We start from the raw sequence: 23,147 nt of genomic DNA on the forward strand, positions 1-23,147 counted from the left end.
CTCAATTTTTTGTTAAACAGTGAACCAAGGTTATTTGACTCCTGGAGAAATCATTTCACAGAGATAGTATTAGAATTACTGGAGTCAGGCATATGGAAAGTTATTCCCCACCATCTTCCAATATTCCCATCAATGGAATAAACTCTCCAAGGGGCACTGGGCTACACAAGGCCCCAACCTAAGCACTGGTCATCCAAACACACAAAGACGAATAAAACAAAGCCCTAGCACTTAATCTTCAGAAATTTATAATCTAGTGGAGTACACAAGGCAGGCTCAAAAATAACAAACCAAAGACAGTGTGTAATAAGCAACATGAGGGGATTGCAAAGTGCTGTAAATCGTAGTATCTATTAGAGCTGAGGTCAGGGAATGCTCTGAGGCGCTCACTCATACTTTGCTGGAAGCTCTAGCAGACAGGAATGTGTCGGACTACATGCCAGCCACAGAAGTAGCCTCAGCAGAGACCCCTGGAGAAATCATTACTCATTGTTTGCCCAGAGCACAGGGACGTACAAGAGAAGTACTTCTCAGAGATACAGCAGAAGGCTACCCTTGGACGGAACAGAAGGGTGCTAAGAGCCACAACTGGGTTCCTTATTCATATTCCCACACCTAATATCTAAAACAATAACTCATCCAAGAATGTCAAAACTTCACAAGCATTGCCTGCTCAGAATACACACACCCCATGGCACTGCCATATGTTTTTATGAAACATAAACATTCAGGCATTAATGACCTCCCACCACAAAAAAAAAAAAGCACTTTTTATGGCTAGATCTTATATCAGGTTATGCTAATTTGTTTCCTAAAATCAAAGATAGAACCTTGTACAAATTAACAAGTTTCAATGATGCTTCCAATGCGAAGACAGAGTGAGAAAAGTCACCTAAAACTTGGGAAGACACAAAAGATCCCTGTGTGTCCTTCAGTGCAGTGCTGGACTTCCACTTCTGAGTGGTTTCCTGTTGTCTGGGTTACTTACAGCCCTATAGGGACAGAGGTTAATGAGAAGATTTTGTCTGGAAGAAATGCAAATCGTTTCTGTCCAATAGTCAAGTTAATCCCAAAGATTATTGTTTATGACCTGTAGGACATTAACTAGTTTGGATCTAACTCACCAATCTTATTCTAAAATCCCTTTGTTACATAGTCCATAGATACCCAGCTCCTCAAATACACTTTGCATCAGTTTTGACACCTCAATGGATGCCTCGTTAATTAATGAGTTGAATAAAATCTATGACACGTTTATTTCATGTTTATGAAAATCTTGTCTTTACCTTTTGAAAAATGATACTTTAACAACAAGATCTACTGAGAAGTGTTGTGCAAATGCACGATATCATGACTATTGTTTTTATTACTATTGTAAGAAAGATAAGGCAAAGCAAAATTACACAGTCCACTTACAAGAAAAGTAAAATTCAATGACTTTGGGATTCTTGGCCTTATTACAAGGTCTTCCCCCATCTACTCCCATATTTTATTCTAAGTATAATAACTTTAAGAAACAAGAATTTTGTTTCCTTTCTTTCTTCCTTCCTCCCTCCCTCCCTCCCTCCCTCCCTCCCTCCTTCCTTCCTTCTTTCCTTCCTTCCTTTCCTTCCTTTCTTTCTCTTTATTTTTTTTTTTTTTAAAGCTAGGTCTCTCAAATGACCTCCCACCACAAAAACAAACAAACAAAAACTAAAGTATCAGGGGAAAGACATCTGGTATTTACCACATGGATTTTTAAAAAATTCTTAAAGTCTACTAATTCATAAATGTTTAGTTCTTCTAGATCAGGTGAGTCACTGAACCAGCAGCACCCCTTCTGATGAGAGCAGTTCACAAGGTCCAGGGAAGGCTCTCGAACTCTCATGAGCAGCTGCAAGTCTAATGCTCAGTTCTACATCTCTGTATGTTACTGAAAAGGAACACTTGTCTCAGAGAGTGGGGGGAAGAAACAGAGACAAACATTTATTGAGGAACCAGCATGTGCCTGAAACTGCAGAAAGTGATCTCCAAGTTACGTCTTCATTTTACCCAACACTCCTATCTGATACTTATTTTGGATCACAGTTAGTAGGTGGTTTATAGGAGACCCTCAGGAAAATCCCCACTCTGAGATCTGATACCTCTGTCACCATCCATGTATCGTCTTTTCCGTCTCATAGGAAGCAAGTAGGATTTATACATCAAACTATTACTGTCCTATTCTCATTCAATATTCCTCCAAGTTACCACACCCTAAGAAAGGCATATCTCATAGGCAGCACATCTACAACAGTGGAAGTCTTTTGCAGACCTCTTGCTGAAAGTCTGTTATTTAAATTTCAAATCATGATTCCTTTCTTTTGGTATTTCTAGCAACTGTACAGTATAACTAAAATAGCAACAACAACGAAAACTGATCTTGGGTGTAAAGAGAGATAAAAGAATTACAATTGGATGACACCATAAGCCCACACTTTCTCTTCTAAGGAAATTAATAAAGGACCCAAACTCCCAGAGTTATAGCACACCCACATCTTGCTGCCAACTGCCTAATGGCACAGCCACAGAGGAGAGATGGGACGGGCCTGGGACAGAGGCAGAAAGGGAGCCAGCCTCGGCTGAGAACCTTCTCCACGCCACTCGCTACACTAGGACTTGTGCCTGTTCTCTCAGCCGATGTCATAGTAGCTTGTTCATCCCTATTTTACACAAGAATGAATTGAGACTGAGAGAGGTCAGGCAACTTGGCAGGACCCAAATTCAAACCCAGGACTTCCACCCCAGTCTTCACCGTGCCTTCCTCACAGAGACGGTACCAAAGGGCTGAGCCACCCAAAAAATGGATGCCTATAATATGGTCCTGAAATACAAATGTCAAACTTCTCTAGATATCAAAATTTGAATATGGTCATAAGAAGTGGTATCCAAAACAGGTGCTGAATTATTTCCACATGTCCAATCAATCCATCAAAAATCATAATCATTCTCCTTAAAATAAGTTACATGACTCTTCTTTTTTTCCATGCATTTGTCATCTCTTATCTGAAAGTAAAGCACTACCTTGCTGAACCACCAGATTCTACCATCATCATCTTTCTTTTCATTTTCCCAGTATTGCCAAACTCTTCTTTTCTAATATGCCTCTTTGGACATGTTATTTCCCTCCTTTAAGTCCCACTAAGGTTTCTTGAATCAAATCCTAATTTCTCAAGGAGAATCACAAAGTCCCATTGCCATCCTGGCATTTTTACATATCAAGGGAGGCAGCATGTAGTTCAAAGAGCAATGGTTGGAAGGGTGGTGAGACACCAAGGTCCTGGGCCTTAGCAAGTCATTTAGGGAGAGAAAGGCATATGGTGGTAACAAGCAAAGACAGATTTTAAAATAAAATTGTATGCAGATTCACACACGTTACCAATTATTCAGTATCACTCAATTTCTTTTCATAGCCAATATTACATATGAATAATATGAAAGACGTATTATTCCTCACTGCAAATTTATTTCAAAAAAAAGCTGGAGGAATCCAGTAACATAAATATTAAAACGACAAGGGTGAATCTTTTTATTTCTTTTATAATTTTTATTTAAAAAAATAAAACATTTGTTTCTTTATAATTTTCTGTATTTTCCATAATTCCTCAATTAAAGTAATCAGAAAAAATCATAAAGACAAACAAACAGGGGTTTAATGTACTGATATCCCGTATGTAAAAGATTTATATAATAGATTCTAGTACAAGTAAGTTTACTTGTTGGTAATTGGGTGAAAGACTTCCAAAAGTTATTGATGAGTGACTTAACGCCAACCTGAAGAAAGATTTTTCAGAGGCGGCGCTCAGGGACCTACACCTAATTCAGTGGATCATGTGTAAGGTGAAGGTACTGATGGTACATACTTCACGTACTGAGTGGAACTACTAAGGAGACACACAGAAATGCTGAGCTATGATGCCTGGCATAGATTTCATGTTCAATAAATATGTATAACAGATGTTATTATCTAACCCTACTGAATAATTCCATCAATGGTATTAGCTTACATTGTCAAAAAGCTGGGGAGAACATTGGATATGTTTCTCTAACGAGAAAATTCTACAGATATAATTCAGGTCAAAAATATAATCGTTCAAGTACCAGATTTATGTATTCAACTTTCAACCAAACTGCAACAGGGTGGATGCGAGGAGTACATGGCTTCTGCCTTTAAATATAACTAATGACTTTAGTCAACATGAGTCACTGAAGTGATGCTTCTGCTGTCATCTCAGGCTGCAGGACCAGCGTGACAGCCACCGGGAGAGGCTTCTGGATGCATTCCTGCGGTGGCCTGGCCGGTGAACACATAAATGCACAGCCCGAGCCAGCTAAAGGAGCCCAAAAGGCAAAGAGAGTTGACACCAACGAGGTAAGAGGAAGATTTGACACAACTGGTATATTACCGGGGAGACTAGGAGACCCCGGGGAACCGACGACAGCTGTCTTCAAATATCGGACAGACCACCGTAATAAAGAAGGATCAGACTTGGCCCGTCAGAAACCAAAATCAAGAACTAGCACAGGCAGATAAAAGCTACATAAAGAAACATTTGCATAAAATTTTTTATCATGGTTGTCTGGGAATTAGCTTGTTGATAGAGGTAATGAGCTCACTGTCCTAGGAGTTACTTGAGCTTAACCAATAATTGGAGGTGAGCGAAGAGATTTATTCATCCAACAGGTGAATGGAATGAGTCGTATTTCAAATATCGTCTAATTCTTGAATCTACAATAAATTTATCATGTTAGATACTTCCCCTGTAGAAGAATGCAAAGCACACTGCGTAGTGGGAAGGGAAGAGAGTCTGTTCATTCTGTCTCCAATTTAGACTGCCGTGCTGAAGACTGCCTGCCGAGCACTGTGTGAGCAGCTGCAGAAAAGGAAGCTGCAGCCTAGGGACAGACTGTGTGACAGAGCTGCACCAGACGCGAGATGTGGGCCTGGGGAAGATGAGGCTAGCCTGCTAAGCAGAGGGCAGGTTGTGGAAAGCGCACTCTGCAAGACTAAAGACTTTAATTTCCTTGCATAGACCATGGGGAGCCAATGAAGTATTCCCCCAGAGGCAGACACATGATTAGATTTGTGTGAGCCACACTGGAACAGCAAGACAGTTAAGAGGCTATTTAAACAGCCCGGGCAATAAATGACAGAGCCTGAGCTAAGGAACAGATAAAACCAATCCTTAAGGAATATACACAGTATTTAATGGCTTATGAGATGAAAATGGTGAGGGAAGAAGAGAGACAAGGGTGACCTCAAGTTTGTGCTGTGGAGGCTGAGTGAACGACCGGCTGAGACTCGGGGTCTAGGTTGTGGTGAAGGCTCCAGGGAGAAGAAACTGGTTTAGATGTGGGATTGGAAAAGGTGAGACCCAGAACCACGCCACGAGATTCTGGATGGAACTGAAGACCCAGCTGAGGAAGGAAGCATGGTTGTGCAGTTGCAGTGATTTTTCTCCAGCAGTTTCGATACAGGTGATGAGACTGATCTGCTGCATGGAAAATATCTTAAAGCACCAAAGATGCTGGAACCTAGAACGAGATGACAAAAAAAAAAAAAAAAAAAAAAAAATCCGTCTTTTACCTTGTATTATGTCACAATATTTGACAATGAGTTTATAATTTAGGTGGCCTCTCATTCACCTCTCCACGGGCTGTGTTCAAAATAGCAATTAAGCCTGAATTGTCTGTCAGCATTATCATCACAGGAGGGCCACTATATATTCATGCATCTGATAATCAGATTTTGACAACATGACACACTTTCCACCTACAGGCAAAAGGAAGAAAATCCTGTGCCTCGTGTATTTTAGTTTAGGACTTAGTATTTTCCTTCAAAGATAATTTCACCTACATTGACACTTTACTGTTTTAAAACAATAAGATTTCTGTTGCTACTTTTGTTGCTGCTTTTTTTCAAATGCAAAATAATATTCTAAATTGAATAAGCTTTTTCAAACTGTCTTTCCCCTCAATGAGATTCTGAAATATTCCTCTAGAGCTGGCTGTGTGCTCATCCTCTCAGCCGAAGTTCTGATCTGATCTTGAAAGATATCATGACACAGGCAAATTAAAAAATTAAACAGGAAAGAATAGCAGGAATATGGTAACTTTTTCTTCTAATAAATCCTCTTTGTGTCTCCTACAGCAGTTAGCTCCTCAGCTTGGGTTGTAAGGGCTGCTCCAATGATGTGAGTCTCACGTTCTTTTCTAGAAAAATTGCTCATATATAAGGTTCCCAAGTAAGAGTTACTGAAAATTTAGAACTCTTCTATTTAGGCAGTTTCCCCATAGTGTAAAGCCAAAATGCTGATCAAGTTTCAAATTCCCATAGTCCAGTGCAAATTAAACACTGACTATTGTAGTAGTAAGAGAATAATCATTCCTTCTTAATCTTTTAAAATAAAGAATAGAATATTATGTTGGCAGCTTTCGAAAAAGTAGTTGGCATTTTAAGTCAAAGAAAAAATTCACAATCTTCCATTCCACATGGAAATTATGTCAGTTAATTAGTCAAAAATATAAGCAAGATCAACTCACAGTGAGGTGTGATCCCAAACAACAAAATGAATCTTTCAATCATAAGTGGGGAAACAGGAAAGAAGAAAGGAGGCAGACCATGAAGTATTTAGAGGAAGGCCATGGGGGTATCAGAGACATGTGTTTATGTATAGCTGCATAGTGGGACGTGAGTAATAGTTAAAGGAATTCAGCAGGACTGGCCACTGGCATGCCTTAGAGAGATTTATGCTTGGATGAAGGCTCAGACTAGACAAACTTCCACTGTGGGTGATTCACGGTACCTTAAGCCAGACTCTAAAAGTCAACAAGAGAATCACACTATATAGTCTTCTCTGAACAAAGAGACGTCCTTCTCATCATACTTTGCCTTTATTTTTAAAAAGCACATACAATCATGTATACGTTATCCATTGAATCCAGGAGATAACTACGTGGGATGGCCATGGTCTTTCTGGGCAGGACATGGAAAGTCGCTCTCCCACCCCTGCCCACACCCAGGTGATTCATTTGTTCGTCTGTCCATACACCCACTCATTGATCAGCAAGCAAGAGAACATTTATCAACTGCCCTCTGACACTGTGCAATGTCCCATAGCCCAGGACTGGAGGGAGGCCACCAACGCTATGCCAGCACAGTGGCTGCTTGTCCTGAAGCGGCCGATGGGCATACACTGCACTATTTTCAGACTTCAGGACTATCCTCTCTTCTATCCTCCCCAGTCTTTAAAGGTGAGGACACCTTAGTCCTCTGACTCACACACAAAAAAATACGTAAGTAAAAGAAAAGGGAAAAAAACTGTGGATTGAGGAATACTGATCTGGCAAAGATGAATAGATGGTGAGCCCTGGCATCCAAAGCCCTTCTCTTCTCCGGGGAGTCAGGTGTCCGTCCATTCTCTCCCTCGGGGTTTGGTCACCTTGTCTTTGAACTAGTTTTCTATGAAACCGGAGACCTCCAGCATCCAATGCAGAATACAACATTTACACCAAATTTCGGTGCCTTGGAAGTCTGCTCGAGCCTGAGTCATCCTGAGGCTCTGGGAAGGACCGGACTGTCCTTCTCCAGGGTCCCTGACCAGGACACAGTGCTGTCTCACGCCAGTATTGTGCAGGCTAATACGGTGATCTTCAACCTCATCAGATCATTTTTAATTAATCCTCATGCTCCTTAGCTAGAAGAAGATACTCCCCCATTTACCACTGGCCAGATATTTGAGAACAAACGTGTCTGTGAACTGGTGACCATTCTTCTGGGGAGGAGCTGCTGCAAAGGCAGTGGCCATGGAGCCAGGGACGGCCCTATCTCAGGGAACTCGCCCGGGAGAGTTCCGTCTGGTTCCCCTACACAGACTCTGAGGGGCATCCCCAGGACCTCAGTTACTCACTCTACCTGCAGATGGGTCAGCAGTGTGAAAACACTGACCAGCAGTACAAATTTGAAGGAATAGGTGCACAAATACGTCTCAGGTAAAACAAAACGTCCACTAAGCCCTACCCAGGATTTGCATGGGGAATGTAAACTGCCTAAGGCAGGAGGGAGCTGTTAGTGCTGATGGGTATGAAACAAGTAAAAAGGAGAATGAAGAAAACAAATAAAGATGTTCTTGCTTTTCTTCCTCTTGTTATTAATGCCCCACTTGTTATTAATGCCCCACTTAATAACTTTATAATTCCCTAATGTATTAGCTATCATCTATGGAAATTTAAAATACATCAAGCATCACTTCTCCGCCTTTTGGCTAAGATCAAGTGTAAAATACATCAAGCCCAGCTCTAAATGCATTACATCTAAAAATGAATTTAAATCTCCCATCAACCTTATGAGGTAGGTTACAATGATTACCCTCATTTTACAGATGAGAACACTGAAAATTGGGGAGGTCAAGTAATTGACTACAGTCATAGAGCTGATGTGTGACTGCCTGAGATTCAAGCAATTTGATTCCAGAGTCAGCTTCTAACCACTGGGCAATATGCCCTAAAGGAAACAACAGGGAAAGAGATACAGCCTGGGGGTCAATTGCTTCCCTTGATAACTCAGTCATTTTCTTCCATTCTACATTACCAGCCCAATACTGTACCACATTGTCAGGAATGCTGATGACCGCTCGAGCCATACTTTTAAGTGAAACCCATGTGACACCATCTCCATCCACAATAGGTTGTTGTATTAATTCAAATATCCTGAATTCAGGTTATACAAAACATGTGTTTTCGAAACTCTACCCTCCTTTGGAAAGAAACCTTCCGATTGGCCTCTGGCTCACAGAACGCCTAGGAAGACATCACCTCTTTATAAGGTCACTCTAGATTAGGTCACAAAGAGTGAGTCACAGGAGCAGCAAGGAGTGGTGCTAGGAAAACAAAACAAAATCTCACTTGATTCCACAGATGTCAAGACAAGATCATTCCATTAGGGCAGGTGATCAACTCAAAGGGAGTGTAATGCAGAGCTGGACTCACTACAGCTCCCCCCATCTGGCCGCCCCGAGTGTCCAGGTCCAGGTCCAATCTCATTATACCTGTTCAGACCCAACAGCACTAAAAGTCCCGCTCCTGCCACCACTCACCTTCAGGACCTCCTTAACCCATAACCTTGGCATCCCAAAACACATTTGCAACAAATGCGGCCAACTTCCCTCATTCTGGCAACCTAGTTTACATGCCCAGGAGTATTTGCTAATTAGAAGTCACAGGAAAGGTTTTTGGACATTTTGTTCTGTATCACCAATCTCCTGTATTGCAAGGGGTGAATCAAAAGGTTGAGCTGGGCAAATTCAGGTGTGGCTGAAAGACACAGTCAGTAAGGCAGTGTGTTCAGGGCCTGGATTAAAACCTTCCGTAATGGGTAGGATTGAGTCCTGTCTCTATAGGAATTTAGGCTTATCTGCTCTGTACCCCATGTGAATCAGGAGCAAAATCAGAATTAAAATCCCTGCCTCCTTTCTACTTTGCAGGGATGTTTGAAGTTTATGTATGGCTGGTATTTAGTTTTCAGCTGCACTTCTCATTTACCATGTTCTTTCTGAAGCAGTGTTTTCCAAAGTGCGTTCTGTGGGATATAATCTCAGAAATCTACAGACACCCACACACACACACACACAAAAAAAAATCCAGGGTCAAATCTGTTTGAAAAATATGAAATACTATATATCCCTTGGTGAATTCTTAAAGAATACTATTAAAGGATAAAAAAGGGAAAATCAGAAAAAAAAAAAAAGGGACAATCACAATGTCCATAAAAATATAAAATGAGCATGTGTCAAAGATTATTTTTTAACTCATTAATTAATACATGAACTGGTAAGATATTACAACCAGTTCCAAGAATTCAAAGAACCCACATAATAGGTATTAAAGAAAGCCGAAATGAACTTACACTGATAGAAAATTGACAATAGTCAATTGCTTAATTCATAAGCTTTTCATAAATTTGCCTATCGCTATGACTATATTAAAAGTTCCAAGAAGTCCTGCAATAAAGAAACTTGTGTAACATTATTTAACCCTGATGTTGCCATACATATTTGCTCACATGACATACTTATATCTTTTAAGGTTACTATTTAATGGGGAAGAGATTCACCTCTCTACACATCTTATGGACTTCTCCAGTCGTCCCTACAAAAACAGGTGCAGAACTACACAGGAATCCAAAATCCTCAGGCCATTTTAAAGGAGATTCTCCTTGTTCATACAGACTTCTCAAGAGAAAATAATCAAATTTAAGAGAGAGAGAGGAATTCGGATTGTGGGAGCAAAGTAATTACTGATTGATTAGCTCAGTTATAAGCCCCATTGAGCATGTGAATTTTCTGGTTTGGGAGCAGTTTAAAAAAAAAAAAGAAACATTTTATAATTGATTGTGTTTTTTACTGTTGAGTTTTAAGAGTTATATTCTAAACACTAGTCCTTTGTCAGACATGTAGTTTGTAAATAGTTTCTCCTACTCTATGGCTTGTATTTTTATCCTATTTTTTATTTTATGTATTTATCTATTTTTTTTATTTTATTTTTTATTAGTTTCAGGTGTACAAAACAATGTAATAGACATTTATCATTTATCTCCCTCACACAGCGATAACTACTACCATCCACTATCCCTCTGACATCGCACACAGCCATTACATTTCCACTGTCTCTATTCCTAGTGCTGTGACAACCTAGATAAGTCTCCAGAAAATCATGCTAAATAAAAGAAATCCTAATTCCAAGTTTACATACTGCATGATTCCATTTATATAACACAGATTAGTGTTTGCCAGGAGTTAAGTAGTAGTACAGAAATAAAAGAGCAATATGAGAGATGCTTGTGGTGGTATAAATGTTCTGTATCTTGACTGTATCAAAGTCAATATCCTACCTGCGGCATTGGCAAGACGTTACCACTGGGGTAACCTGAGTAAAGGGTACACAGGATCTCTCTCTCTCTTCTTCCTTACAACTGCAATGTGAGTCTGCAATTTTCTCAAAATAAAAATTTAATTAAAAAGAAACAAACAAATAGAGAGCTAAAATAGTGAATGTTCCCTGTAGGTAGGAACAAAGGGACATTAAGCAACATCAAAGTGACAAAGAGGGTGCTAGTTTAGAACAATGCAGGTTCACACCCCAGCCCTGTCCCTCGGTATCTGCCCTGGACAAGGCTCTTCACCTTTCTAGGCAGTTTTCTCACCTGTAAATTAAAGATAATGCCAGTATATTACTCATAGTGTGGATGTGAAAATTAAATGATAAACTACATGTAAAACTTTTATTTCAATGCCTAGCAATAGGTGCTCAAGAATTTCAGCTCTTAGAATTACCAACATGCTAACACGCAGTGCGGAACAATCTTTACCTGACGGCAGCGGATGGTTCCCACACGTCTATCTTGAGATCCTAGGATTCTAAGACTGCACCCCAGAGCTAACTTTCCCTTTCTTCGATGAAAGTGCACCTAGAGGAACAATCACAGCAACACAGCATCTCCAACTGAGACCTGCAGGGTGAACAACACGAGGATGGGTTGGGGGGTCTCCCTTGAGGAAAATAAATATGACCATGGCTTCTCTCTAGGTGAGGGGCTGTACCCCTGGGGTCCATGGATTGATTCCGAGGTGTCCGTGAATGACCTGAGAGTAGGCACCTAAATATAATATGGATAGGCCCTCTATTAGGAGGAGTTCATGGTTTCCACCAGGTGAAGAACCACTGCTCTGAATTCTGAGAGATAGCATGGGCACAATGGAAAGAAAACAAGTGTGAAAATCAAACAAAAACAGGGCCCTACTTGATTGTCTATGAGATATCGATAACCTTTGCAAAACTTTCAACTTCACTAAGCCTGTTTTCTCATCTTTAGAAACGAGGGAGACCCCAGTTCTGGAAAGATAAGTAAGAACAGAAGCAAAAGTGCCTACTTTGGTGCCTGGCTCTGAAAAGTACTTAGTAAGGCTTAATTCTTTCCCTTTCCTTGATTTAATATCTTTACCTTAAACTGCAGTATGAAGGAGTTGACAGGGAGCTTAGATTTTATGCAATCCAATTTGCTCACCCAACAGATATGACTCTGAAAAAAGCATATTGCCAAGGTCACATCTTTTTTTTAAAAAAAAAAAAAAAAGAGATTTTATTGGGGAAGGGGAACAGGACTTCACTGGGGAACAGTGTGTACTTCCAGGCCTTTTTTCCAAGTCAAGTTGTTCTCCTTTCAGTCTTAGTTGTGGAGGGCACAGTTCAGCTCCAGGTCCAGTTGCCTTTGCTAGTTGCAGGGGGCACAGCCCACCATCCCTTGTGGGAGTCAAATCAGCAACCTTGTGTTTGAGAGGACAAGCTCCAACCAACTGAGCCATCCAGGAGCTCAGCCGCAGCCCAGCCAAGGTGCCGTGTTCAATTTTAGTTGCAGGGGGCGGAGCCCACCATCCCTTGTGGGACTCAAGGAATTGAACCGGCAGCCTTGTGGTTGAGAGCCCACTCACTGGCCCATGTGGGAATTGAAACAGCAGCCTTCGGAGTTAGGAGCATGGAGCTCTAACCGCCTGAGCCACCGGGCTGGCCCGCCAAGGTCACATCTTGAAACTTCTATAATACAGAGGGATCTTTCAGGGCTAATGGGACCAGCCTTATTTAGACTATAAAGACTATGGAACCATCTTTATTTAGACCATGGCTTGCTGGCAATTCTTTCTGCCACTTGATAAATGTCTCTTGAGCAACAACACTACCAAGCATAACCAGGAAAGCCTGGAGTAGCCGTCCAGGTTCCCAGAAATTGTCTTTATTGGTGAATCCTTCCTATTACCGAAGCATCTGAATCAAGTTTTAGAACAGCAGTAATAAAATCCTTCCATAAGAATCTCATTCAAACCAGGAATCCAAATGTCACCATCAGGTCTGCTAACACCTCTCCTCCTGCATCAGGAAAATCTGGGCCTGGGGACCGAGGGTGGCATCTGGCCTAGCACCAGGGACAGTTTGCTTTTTCCCTATTAGGTTTTATTTTTCAAGACTAAAAGTCATTTAAAAAGGCAGCACTTTCTGGTGGAAAGAATAGTGTGACCAGAATCCTCACATCAAGTTCCCGCCTAAGGCCACTGAGTGACCTCAGGAAGGCAACCAGCCCTCGTCAAAGCCAATTTTGCTCCTTCTTTGCTAAATTAAGTACCATATTTTGCCGTGTATAATTCATACTTTTTTGTCCATATTTGTGAGGGAAAAATAAGGAGGCACATTACACATGGGTAGCACTAATTTCATACCTATGTAAACGTTTTTGATTCTTTTATTTATGCTTATGAGTTAAAAGTGTAACTCTAGAAATCAATAACGATATCCATATGCAAAATAATACCCTGGAATATGATCATCGGTTTTGTTGAACTTACGACGAACTTGCGACAACGAAGAGTTCTTGGCCTTCTATGATGCGTAAATATCGTAAATTTGTTACGGTACATAAAACTTCTTGTACCTTGTGTCTGTTCTTGTGTTTTGTAATTATTTGTTACATAAAATTTCTTGCACTGTAACATGTTAAAAAAAGAAATGCTAAAATTCCTTTATAATCCAAAAAACAAGTACCTAAATGTAAACAAATAAAAATTTGAATTAAAAAATTAAAACAAAAGATTTTTTTCCCTGAAAGTTTGGGCCAAAAAATGGGTATACATTATGCACGGGAGCGCATTATACATGGCAAAATACGTTAATGCCTTTTGGTAATTTGACACATCCTGCTTCAAGAACACATTGTAAATGAAGAAAAAGAGAAACACTATAGGGTACCCAGAGAATTTTTGAGAAGATATTCTGCATAATCTCAGACTGGAGTACCACCAAAATTCCACAAGTTCATAAAAGGTCGCCCAAAAGCCATGCAATATACCCCAGATGCCGGGCTCATGATCACTAAGGATTTCAGGTGGATCCAACAGGAAGTGTGGCCCAGAGGCAATTTCACTGGCGATTTCTATTTTTAATATTTATTGATCCCAAAGTAACAACAATCTGATAAAAAAAATTATGTCATTTGAGGTTTTGAATGGAAGTCAAAAAAGGAAGGAAAAAAAAGGAGATTGCTAACAGACTAAAAATGAAACGGTACTTTTTCTGGAAATGAGTCCTGATATAGAGCTGGACACAGTCTTTTCAGTTCAGTTCGTTCCTATGGTTTGTTTTAAAGCTCTGTGCTCAAGAAGGAACTCTGAGTGCCTGCATAACTTTTCTTTAAAGAGCACGGAAACAGAGAGGCAACATAAGGTGCTGGAGAGACTTGGTTGGGCAAAAGAGAGTTTACTCCTTCTGGCCAGGCGTGTCAGAGCACGCAGCCTCCTGCTCCGGGGTACTCGGGGCTGAACATACTGGTCACCCACAGAACAGGCAACTGCTAAAAAATAAACAAACAAACAAATGAAGAAATAAGCAAATCATACAGCACTAACTGTTGTACACATGTCTGTGTTTTGATTTATGTCTTGTTTTTCAGTTTTCTGCAGCTATTTTAAAAGTCTGATCTGCCTGCAGTTCATTACTAAAAAAGAGAAATTATACACTTTTTTAGGAAGCCCACTGTTCACATTTCATTTGGGCTTCTCGAGCTGGAATTACCATGTTCCTATGGTTAACATGGATATTTTATAAAGTTAAACATTTGCATGAATTTTTAAAATAAAACTGAGACCTCAAAGAAATATTGTTCAAAGAGTATGCTGCTTTGGGCATATTACAAGACTGTTGTCTGCCATTTGGGAATACTTTAGGGGGGCATTTTAAAAAGCATAGCTTGGTGTGTGACAAACTGCATGACAGAATGAGTAGAAAAAACAACAACTGTTTTCTGGAGACCCTCAGTGATACTCACGCACTATTTGCATAAGTAAAAGGTGCTTCTGGAAGCCTTTTACTAGCTGTCCATACCATCTGCGGACGCTTCCACGGTGCATGCTCTGCACTTACCCCTTCAGATCCACACTCTACCCTCTCACCTGCTCAGCGCTATAGGAAGTGGACCTCTAGAGGCTGCATCCCGCCCTGGCCCTCTGGCTTCTGTCTGGAGTCCACCAGTGGAAACACCAGCAGGGCAACGAAGGGCGGGACAAGGGAGCGGGTGGGGCACTGGTGTGGCTGGCTCCCTCTGGGCCAGCCACCGTCACAGTAGCTTCAATCTTCTCCCTTTTAGGTGGTCTCTCAAACAATTACATCTCCTCTCTCTGAGTTTTGATAGCAGCTCCCTCCCCGTTCCTCTGGGGAGGTAAAGGTCCCCAGCAGCCTCCACTGCTGCCAGCCCAGGGACTTCCATCAAATCTATTGTGGGTTTCCCTTGACCCTCTCCACAGGGCATCCTGGAATTGAACTGGAGATTCAAAATTCCTAGCTCAAAATTTCCCACCACCTTGTTACGTCTTACTGTGACAAATAATGAATGAAAACAATCCCACACCCTTCTAGAAAAGTACCACAGTTGTGTCACCCTGTAGGGATGATCTAAAAACAAACTAGTCCAATTCATCCTACCAGAGACAATTTGCACAATAAGCAAGTCTAAGTATACTAATCCCACAACAATGGGGTTTTGCCGACCAGGATGCTTTTCAGGAACTAAACCCCATAGGATAAACCCAAAGGATAACCATCACTAAAAAGTGTTTAGTCGGATGCTTTCAGTATCTAGTTGAAGGCATCTCAAAGGGCAGAAGTTGTTTTCTTTTTCCTTTTAAAAGGTTGTAGGACTTTTACCACATGAGTTTGCACAACATTCTTTCATAAATGTTAAGATGACCGTTTCTTAGATGACTGAGAATTCAAGGTAATCACAACCAAAATTCTAGCGGGTTTTGAGGCAACTGACAAGCTAATTCTAAAATTTATATGGAAATATAAAAGACACAGAACAGCCAAAGCAATTTTGAAAAAGGGAGAATTAAAAAAAAGAAAAAAGATGCTACTTCCCACTCCACAGCTCTTTAGAGACATTCAGTTAAACTTTTTGAATAGAAAACTCAAAATGGGATGACTTTCTTCTACCTCACTAAAATGGTAGTCTCATTTAAAATCGTTGACCTTAGCACCTAGTAAATCTGAGTGCAGTAAAACAAAAGAACACCTACAAAAACTAGCTTCCGGTAAGTCTTATTCCATGCCCCTGGGGAAATCAAATCCCACATGCAGCCCTGGTGTAACACAGAAGTCAACACAGAAAAAAGCTGGGAGTACGCTTTCGGAAAAATAACTGGCCACGTTGCTAGGACAAAAGTTATCTCCACAGCCTGCATTCTCGTGAGGTAATTACTCTAGATTCATTGGATACACTGGTTCTGCACCTTAGTGTATGCAATCCTATAGAAGTATGTCTTTGCCCTCTGTTTAAAAAGATCCAGATAAGAGTTTGCTTTTTGTGACATGTTAGTTCTTCTCCTTCTGCTCCTATATATTTATTAAAGCCATAATTTATAATATCTAATATTTGATTAGTCAGAAATTGAAAGACTACTGTAGTCAACATAATGTCCAGGTTAACTGAAAGAAGTAATGTAACTTTCAAATCTCATTATTGCATAGCTTCCAAGAATTAGCCTTCTTGAAGAATTTATTAAGCAATAAGTAAAACTAATTCTCAATTTGATGGAGTCTTTTCATCCTGTTTATGTTACCTTCTCTAATTCCTTGCCACCCAAAGTGGGTCCTCACACCTGCATCACCAGCCTCTCCTGGCAGCTTGCCAGAAATGCAGAATCTCAGGCCTATTCCAGACCCACTGAATTGGACTCTGTGATTTAACAACATCCCCAGACAATTCATCTGCACATGCAAGTTTGGGAATTCTGCTCTAAAAATTACATAGTTAACGTCAAATCCTACAGGTAAATGAAAGAACCAAAATCATTATTGTGGGCATTTGTTGTAGATGCAAAAAAAAAAAAAAATCAAGATTATCAGATTGAAGCTGTAATGATCATGGGATACACCTTGGACACTGGTCAATAAAATGAATGCATGATCTCTGATCAGTGTTTCCCCAATTCTCCTAAAGCAGATGATTTAAAAACTTCCCAATGGTTAAATGTTCTGGGCAGTTGACTGGGTTCTGGTTGTTTGCAGTTTTAATTTGTATTTTAATGATTTGTATTTTAATTATATTTTATAAATAGATGATTCTTCAAAATACTGCATAGAAAGCAGAATCATTCTGATTAGTCACATTTTTGCCCACAATACATGGTATGATCAAAACATACGGCAAATGCTGCTACTGAATGCCATGCAATGGAAAGGCAGGGATCTTTGCTGAAGATTTGAAGTGGCACATCAAACCTTAGTAACAGTGTGTGACAAGTTTCAACTTGTTCGGTGTAGTCATTCAGGTGAGCTATGGTTGAGAGAAGGTGTGTTTCAAAGTGTGCCATAAATCATCGTCCACCATGATAATAATCCATGTCTGCTTCTGGTATATGGCAATTTCTGTCAAATAAAAACATTACAGTGTGTCCTCATCCACCTTATTCACCGGATCTAGCATTGTGACTTCTGGCTCTTCCCAAAGTCAAAATGATTCGAGGCAGTCACAACAGCACAACTAAAGACACTCACAAAAGAGGACTTCCAGAACTGCTTCAGAAAGTGGCAAGAACGATGGGATACGTGTGTTGGAAGCAAAGGGGAGTGTTATGAGTGGGGTTAATGGCAATGTGTCTTTTACTGTAATAAATTTTTTTATTGAATCATTCAACGTATTTTTTGATCACACCTCGTACATGAATTAAACGAGTTTCTAGTTCAGTAATATTCAACAACTTCATATGGATGAAACGGGGACATCCATGAAGCTTTTCCTGGCCATCCCCCAAAATGATACGTAATCGCTGGCTTGCTCAAATCCCCTGATGGATGCTCCTGCTCTTTCATGTGCAAACAACAACTGAAACCAGACGAGCAATATCTGGTTTTGGATTTCACAACCAATGTTTCAAGCAACTCAGATTGCAAGCAAGGGATTTTAACATTGGACAATCACAGCAGTAAGTAAAAGCAAATCTAGTCCTATGAGAAATGTCCTATGATGGTGTTTAACCTGAAATGAGAAATAGGCTTTAACCCATTAGTTTGCATGCCACAGCATATTAGAACTGAACCAATTCTTGCTTTTTCCTCCAAAACCTAGAGGACAATAGTAACCCAGTGCCCACTCAGCACCTGGACAGCATGTTTAGCCCTATGCTCAGTATCTGCAAATACCAACAGCAGTCACTGCCTCCTTCGAACAAGCGGGGTTTTCTCTCCCCATTGCTGCTTTCTTTTCTTTTTCTTTTCCCTCCTCACCTCTTATTGGGAGTCTCGTGACAGACTTTTGTCAATAATATATATTTAAATAGTGCTGTGAAGAACAGCCAGTATTAATTAGCAAGAGGTCATTTCATTTGGAGGAAGTGTTTCTCTAAAGAATATGAAGGATCTAATTCTCTTCTATGAATGCACAGAATCTCAGAAACTCTAATTTCCCCTCTCACCAATGATCTAGGAGCTTGGGGAAGAGCCAAAGGAATCGTGATTGAAGGAGACGGAGGGAGAAAGGGAAGGAAGGAAAGAGAGGAAGAAGAAGAAGAAGGAGAAAGATATACATACCTGTACATCCCAGGTAGACTGCTTATGAAATATTAAGCTATAAATTTAGGAAATGGGAAAAGTAATGTCTCTACCGTCCTTAGGTCTCAAAGTAAACACATGAGCAACTAAAATGCGTTTTCTTTCTGAATATGGACTGCACAGATGCATGCTTCTGAGTGTTGAAGGCCAAACAAAAGGGTTACATAATGAGTTGGGAAGACAAAAGATAAATGTAAATAAATGCAAATGTAAATAATAACTATATGACTTCATATGACCTTAATACGCCAAGTACGTTCTGAATCTCCAACATAGAAATGAAGTAGTTGTTCTCCAAAATATTTTGACCAGAGAACCCTTCTGTCAAAGGAGTATCTCGCAACACTGAAGCTCTACCACACACACACTAGGGGGAACCCAGAGCCGCAGCACAGAGATCCGACCTGGCACTTCTAAAACAGAGTTCCTCCATGCGTCCTATTTGGGAGACCACCTCAGGGATACTGTGGATACCTGATCATGGCATTGTACACCAGAAGCTAAACATTAATGAATGCCAACTATAATTTTATATATATAATGTGATGGTTCAGTGTGAGGTCGGAGGGATAGTGGATGGGGGGAGGGGGGTTCACAGTATGAGGGATATAAATGATGAACGTCTAAGTATTACCTTGTTTTGTACACCTGAAACTAATAAATAAATAAATTAATTAAAAAAAAAAAAAAAAAAAAGAAAAGGGAGACTGGACTCGGAGCTGAGCTGCGCCCTCCACAACTAGATTGAAGCACAACGACTTGGAACTGATGGGCCCTGGAAAAATACACTGTGCCCCAATATTCCCCAATAAAAATAAAATAAAATAAATCATCCTGTTGGAAAAAATTAAAAAATAAAAAAAATAAAACAGAGCTCCTCAACCTGGCAGGCTTCTGCCATAGCAGGTCTGCACAGGTCATTCTGATGAGCACAGAATTGCTCTGATTTGTCAGATTTGGGCAAAGCCCGAAGCCTATTCCTAAGGAGTAACTGTTTTAATACCCAATTTACATAGCACCGGGCAGTGAACCATCTCTCAGGAACATAAATAATTAGATGTCCTGGTTCATTCAGCCCAGCACAAGCTGTGTCATCTGGATGAGTCACTGAGGGTCCATGAGTCTCCCTTCCTCATTTGTCTACGACCAGAGGCCCCACACAGGGGCCTAAAGATCACTTGTTCCCAAACAGAATCCCTACACTGTAACCCCTGCCAGGCTGAGCTCAGGTTACCGGGAAACATACATCATTATCAGTAATTGACCTGTATGAATAATTCAATGTAAACCAGGTTCAAGTAATGGCGGGGGGGGGGGGGGCGGCTTTGGTTCAGCTAAAGCTTTCTCATCTTTTCCTCTTCTTCTCCATTGTTCTTTCACCACGTAGGTGACAACTAATTAAATAAAACTATGTCTGTAACACACATCGAGACCTTCCAGAGACCTCACCATATGCCATCCCCACATCCATCCTTTACAGATTCTTGCACCTTGCAGGACTGACCCAATGGACTGGATCACCCAAGCTACCTTGCTTCTAACTTCCGAGGCCAATGGGCGGCACCAGCAGGAGACAAGACGGGTAGGAAAGAAAGGCCAAGCCCTGCTTTGTCCCAGCTTTGAGCTGTGTTTCTAGCAGTGCTTACACCCCTTCACCTCTATAGCTTCTCTCCAGAGACCCTCCTTTATGACTCCATCTCTCATCGTTTTCTCCCCTTGCCCCTTCAGACCTACTAGTTGTCACAGCTTCTTGCTGTTGTTACTAGTCTCTGGTTGATTCCCTTAACACTTCCCACACTTGTGCAAACAGTCCATTCACTAAAGCCTCTTGAAACATCTAAGCTGAACTCTGCCTCCTGCCTGGCCCTGGCTGATGGCACAAGGCCATCTCTGGCGGAGGCAATCACTGTTCCGATGCGGCTATCCTAAAGCCACGGGGAGGGGCGGCATGTTTGCAGTTTTAAAGCACACACGCACATATACATAGACACAGAACAAAACTGGTCTCTCAGAATAGTTAGCTGAGGGAATACACCATTTTAATGCATACCAGCTACTGTTCATTTAAATATATGTTACATTGAGTCAAAGTTCTAAAGCCCCAATTGTAAAACAAACCTATGCCCGAGGAAGGGTAACAGATATTTACTCAGATTAAGGACCTTAAAAACTGTTGTCATGAGTTTTTGCTAGAGTTGAGGGAAACTTGAGTTCTGTCAGAATTTGACTTCTGCAAAATAAAATTCCAAATCTCAAATTGATATAAAATGGAGCCTGGTGATTTTCAAAGGCAAGGCTCTCCAGAGGGCCAGAGCCACTGCTTGGAGTCTCATTTTCCAACTCTCAGGCTGGAAAAGGGTTTTGCTTTTGCTACAGAAGAGGCAACAAGTCATTCACAGGTTTCACCAGTTGGTAAGCGCATTGAACTTAGTGAAGTTGCAACCAAAGAGCGCTGGTTCTGAGTTTCTGCCTCCAGGAGAAGCCCTTTTCACAGCACACTGGAAGCAGTGGAGGCCTGTAGACCGAGCAGCACCATGCCCCATTATCCATACTCCTCCACTTCGCCCACCTGGCTGGGCCTGGCTTCCTGACACCAGGAAGACGCACAGACTCACATTCCAGGCATTATTATCAAGCCGACCCACGCCTTTTCCCTTTGTAGAAGTAGAGGGAACTTCAATTTGTGTCAGTGATGATTTCTGGTGGTTTCCAGTGTTCAGTAGAAAACAGTAAATCTGAGACTCGATCATAGGGAACCCTGGGCCTATATGGCCTGCCCCACAAAGAAGCCTCAGAAGAATTCACAGTCCTGTTCTCTAGAGGTCTAAAACAAATGAACATTGTTGTGAGGGTATAAGCTCAGTCTTTCTGGAGTACAGTTTAGCACCATTTATCAAAATCCTTAACAATGTCTATACTCATTGACCTAGCAATTCTACTTGTATGAATATACTAAGGAATTAATCAGAGGTATTTACACAGATGTCTCTACAAGAATGCTCATTATAACTTTATTTACCATAGCAAAATGGTAGAGACAAACTTAATAATATCCAGAAATAAGAAATTAGTTAACTATATTACTGGCAATTCTATTTCTCACATTATGGTGAGCTAAAAATCTAGAACAACCCTTCCAACCCCAAATTTCCAGATAAAATATAATAAATAGTGTTTCCAATGTATTGTTAAGCTGGCAAGAAGTAAGGGATTCTAAGAGGCCCAGGAAAATGGTCTGGGACACTACAGCCCTGAGTGCATCTTCCACTGTCCTGACAGCTGCAATGGTAGGGTAGGACCAATGAAAAATAAAGCTTAGATAACTGTCCCAGGGTGGGGAGTCTATCGAGAAACCCACACCCTTCTCCCCCCATTCCCACACAAGGCTGGGACACCAAGGGCCATATCTGTAGTGACATGATGAATTAGAATGTACCTGTCCCCAGAAGGAGATCATTTTCCCCACGCCACGAAACAGTCTCCGACACCAGCTGGTTGTCCTAACAAGTTACCTCAGTTCTAACACTATCAATCTGGAGATAGTGTCAGATCCCACCGGTTTTAGGAGCTCAGCCTTTCTTCCACTTACTTCAGACACCAATAGCAAGTCCAGGTTGTTATCTGGGTTTCTGACCAACTGGCGAGAGATCTGAAGTTCCAATAACCCCCTCCTTGAGTTCGATTAATTTGCTAGGAGGATCAAAACTGAGAGAAACATTTCACTTACTGTATCATACCGGTTCATTTAAAAGGATATAACTCAGGAACAGCCAGCTGGAAGAGATGCACAGGGCAAGGTATGTGGAAAGTAGCTTTGCGCTTCCAAGTTCTCTCCAGGAGGCCATTCTCCCAGCATCTCCCTGTGTTCATCAACCCGGAAGCTCTCCAAACCCTATCCTTTTGGGATTTGATGGAGGTTTCACTGCACAGGCATGATTGATTAAATAATTGGCCAATGGCCACTGATTCAATTGGGTGTCAGGGACTGAAAGCTCCAATCCTTTAATCACCTGGTTGGTTCTCTTGCCAACCAGCCCCCTCCGTAGTTGTAGTACAAAAGCCACCTCATTAATAAAACAAAAGATACCTTTGTTGCTCTGATCACTTAGAAATTCCAAGGATTTTAGGAACACCAATAGCAAGTCATTTGGGATGAAGACCAAATATGTATTTCTTATTATAAATCACAATCTCACATATACCAAATAATAAATAAACATGTCTGGAATCTTCAAATACAGGAGAAATATTCACAGTATTTTATTGTGTAAAAAAATGTTATAGGACAATAAGAAAATTATGGTCCAATATGTATCGTATTAGACCATTGTGTGTGTGTGTGTGTGTGTGTGTGTGTGTATGTATATGTATATATATGAAGGCTACACAGAAAATATGTTACCAGTGGTTAAAGGTTAGCAGAGATAACATTATGACTTTTTTCACTTTTATATTCATAATTTTTACTGTTTTCCACATTTTCT

The 23,147-nt window shown here is 40.8% G+C and overlaps 1 protein-coding gene across 1 annotated transcript in view; it reads right to left on the reverse strand.

The window, feature by feature from the left end:
* Window positions 1-23,147, reverse strand: part of AMPH (amphiphysin) — a 237,470-nt gene that overhangs the window by 116,508 nt on the left and 97,815 nt on the right. The window lies entirely within an intron of this gene.

Source organism: Rhinolophus hipposideros (assembly GCF_964194185.1).
Source record: "Rhinolophus hipposideros genome assembly, chromosome: 18".
NCBI lineage: Eukaryota > Metazoa > Chordata > Mammalia > Chiroptera > Rhinolophidae > Rhinolophus > Rhinolophus hipposideros.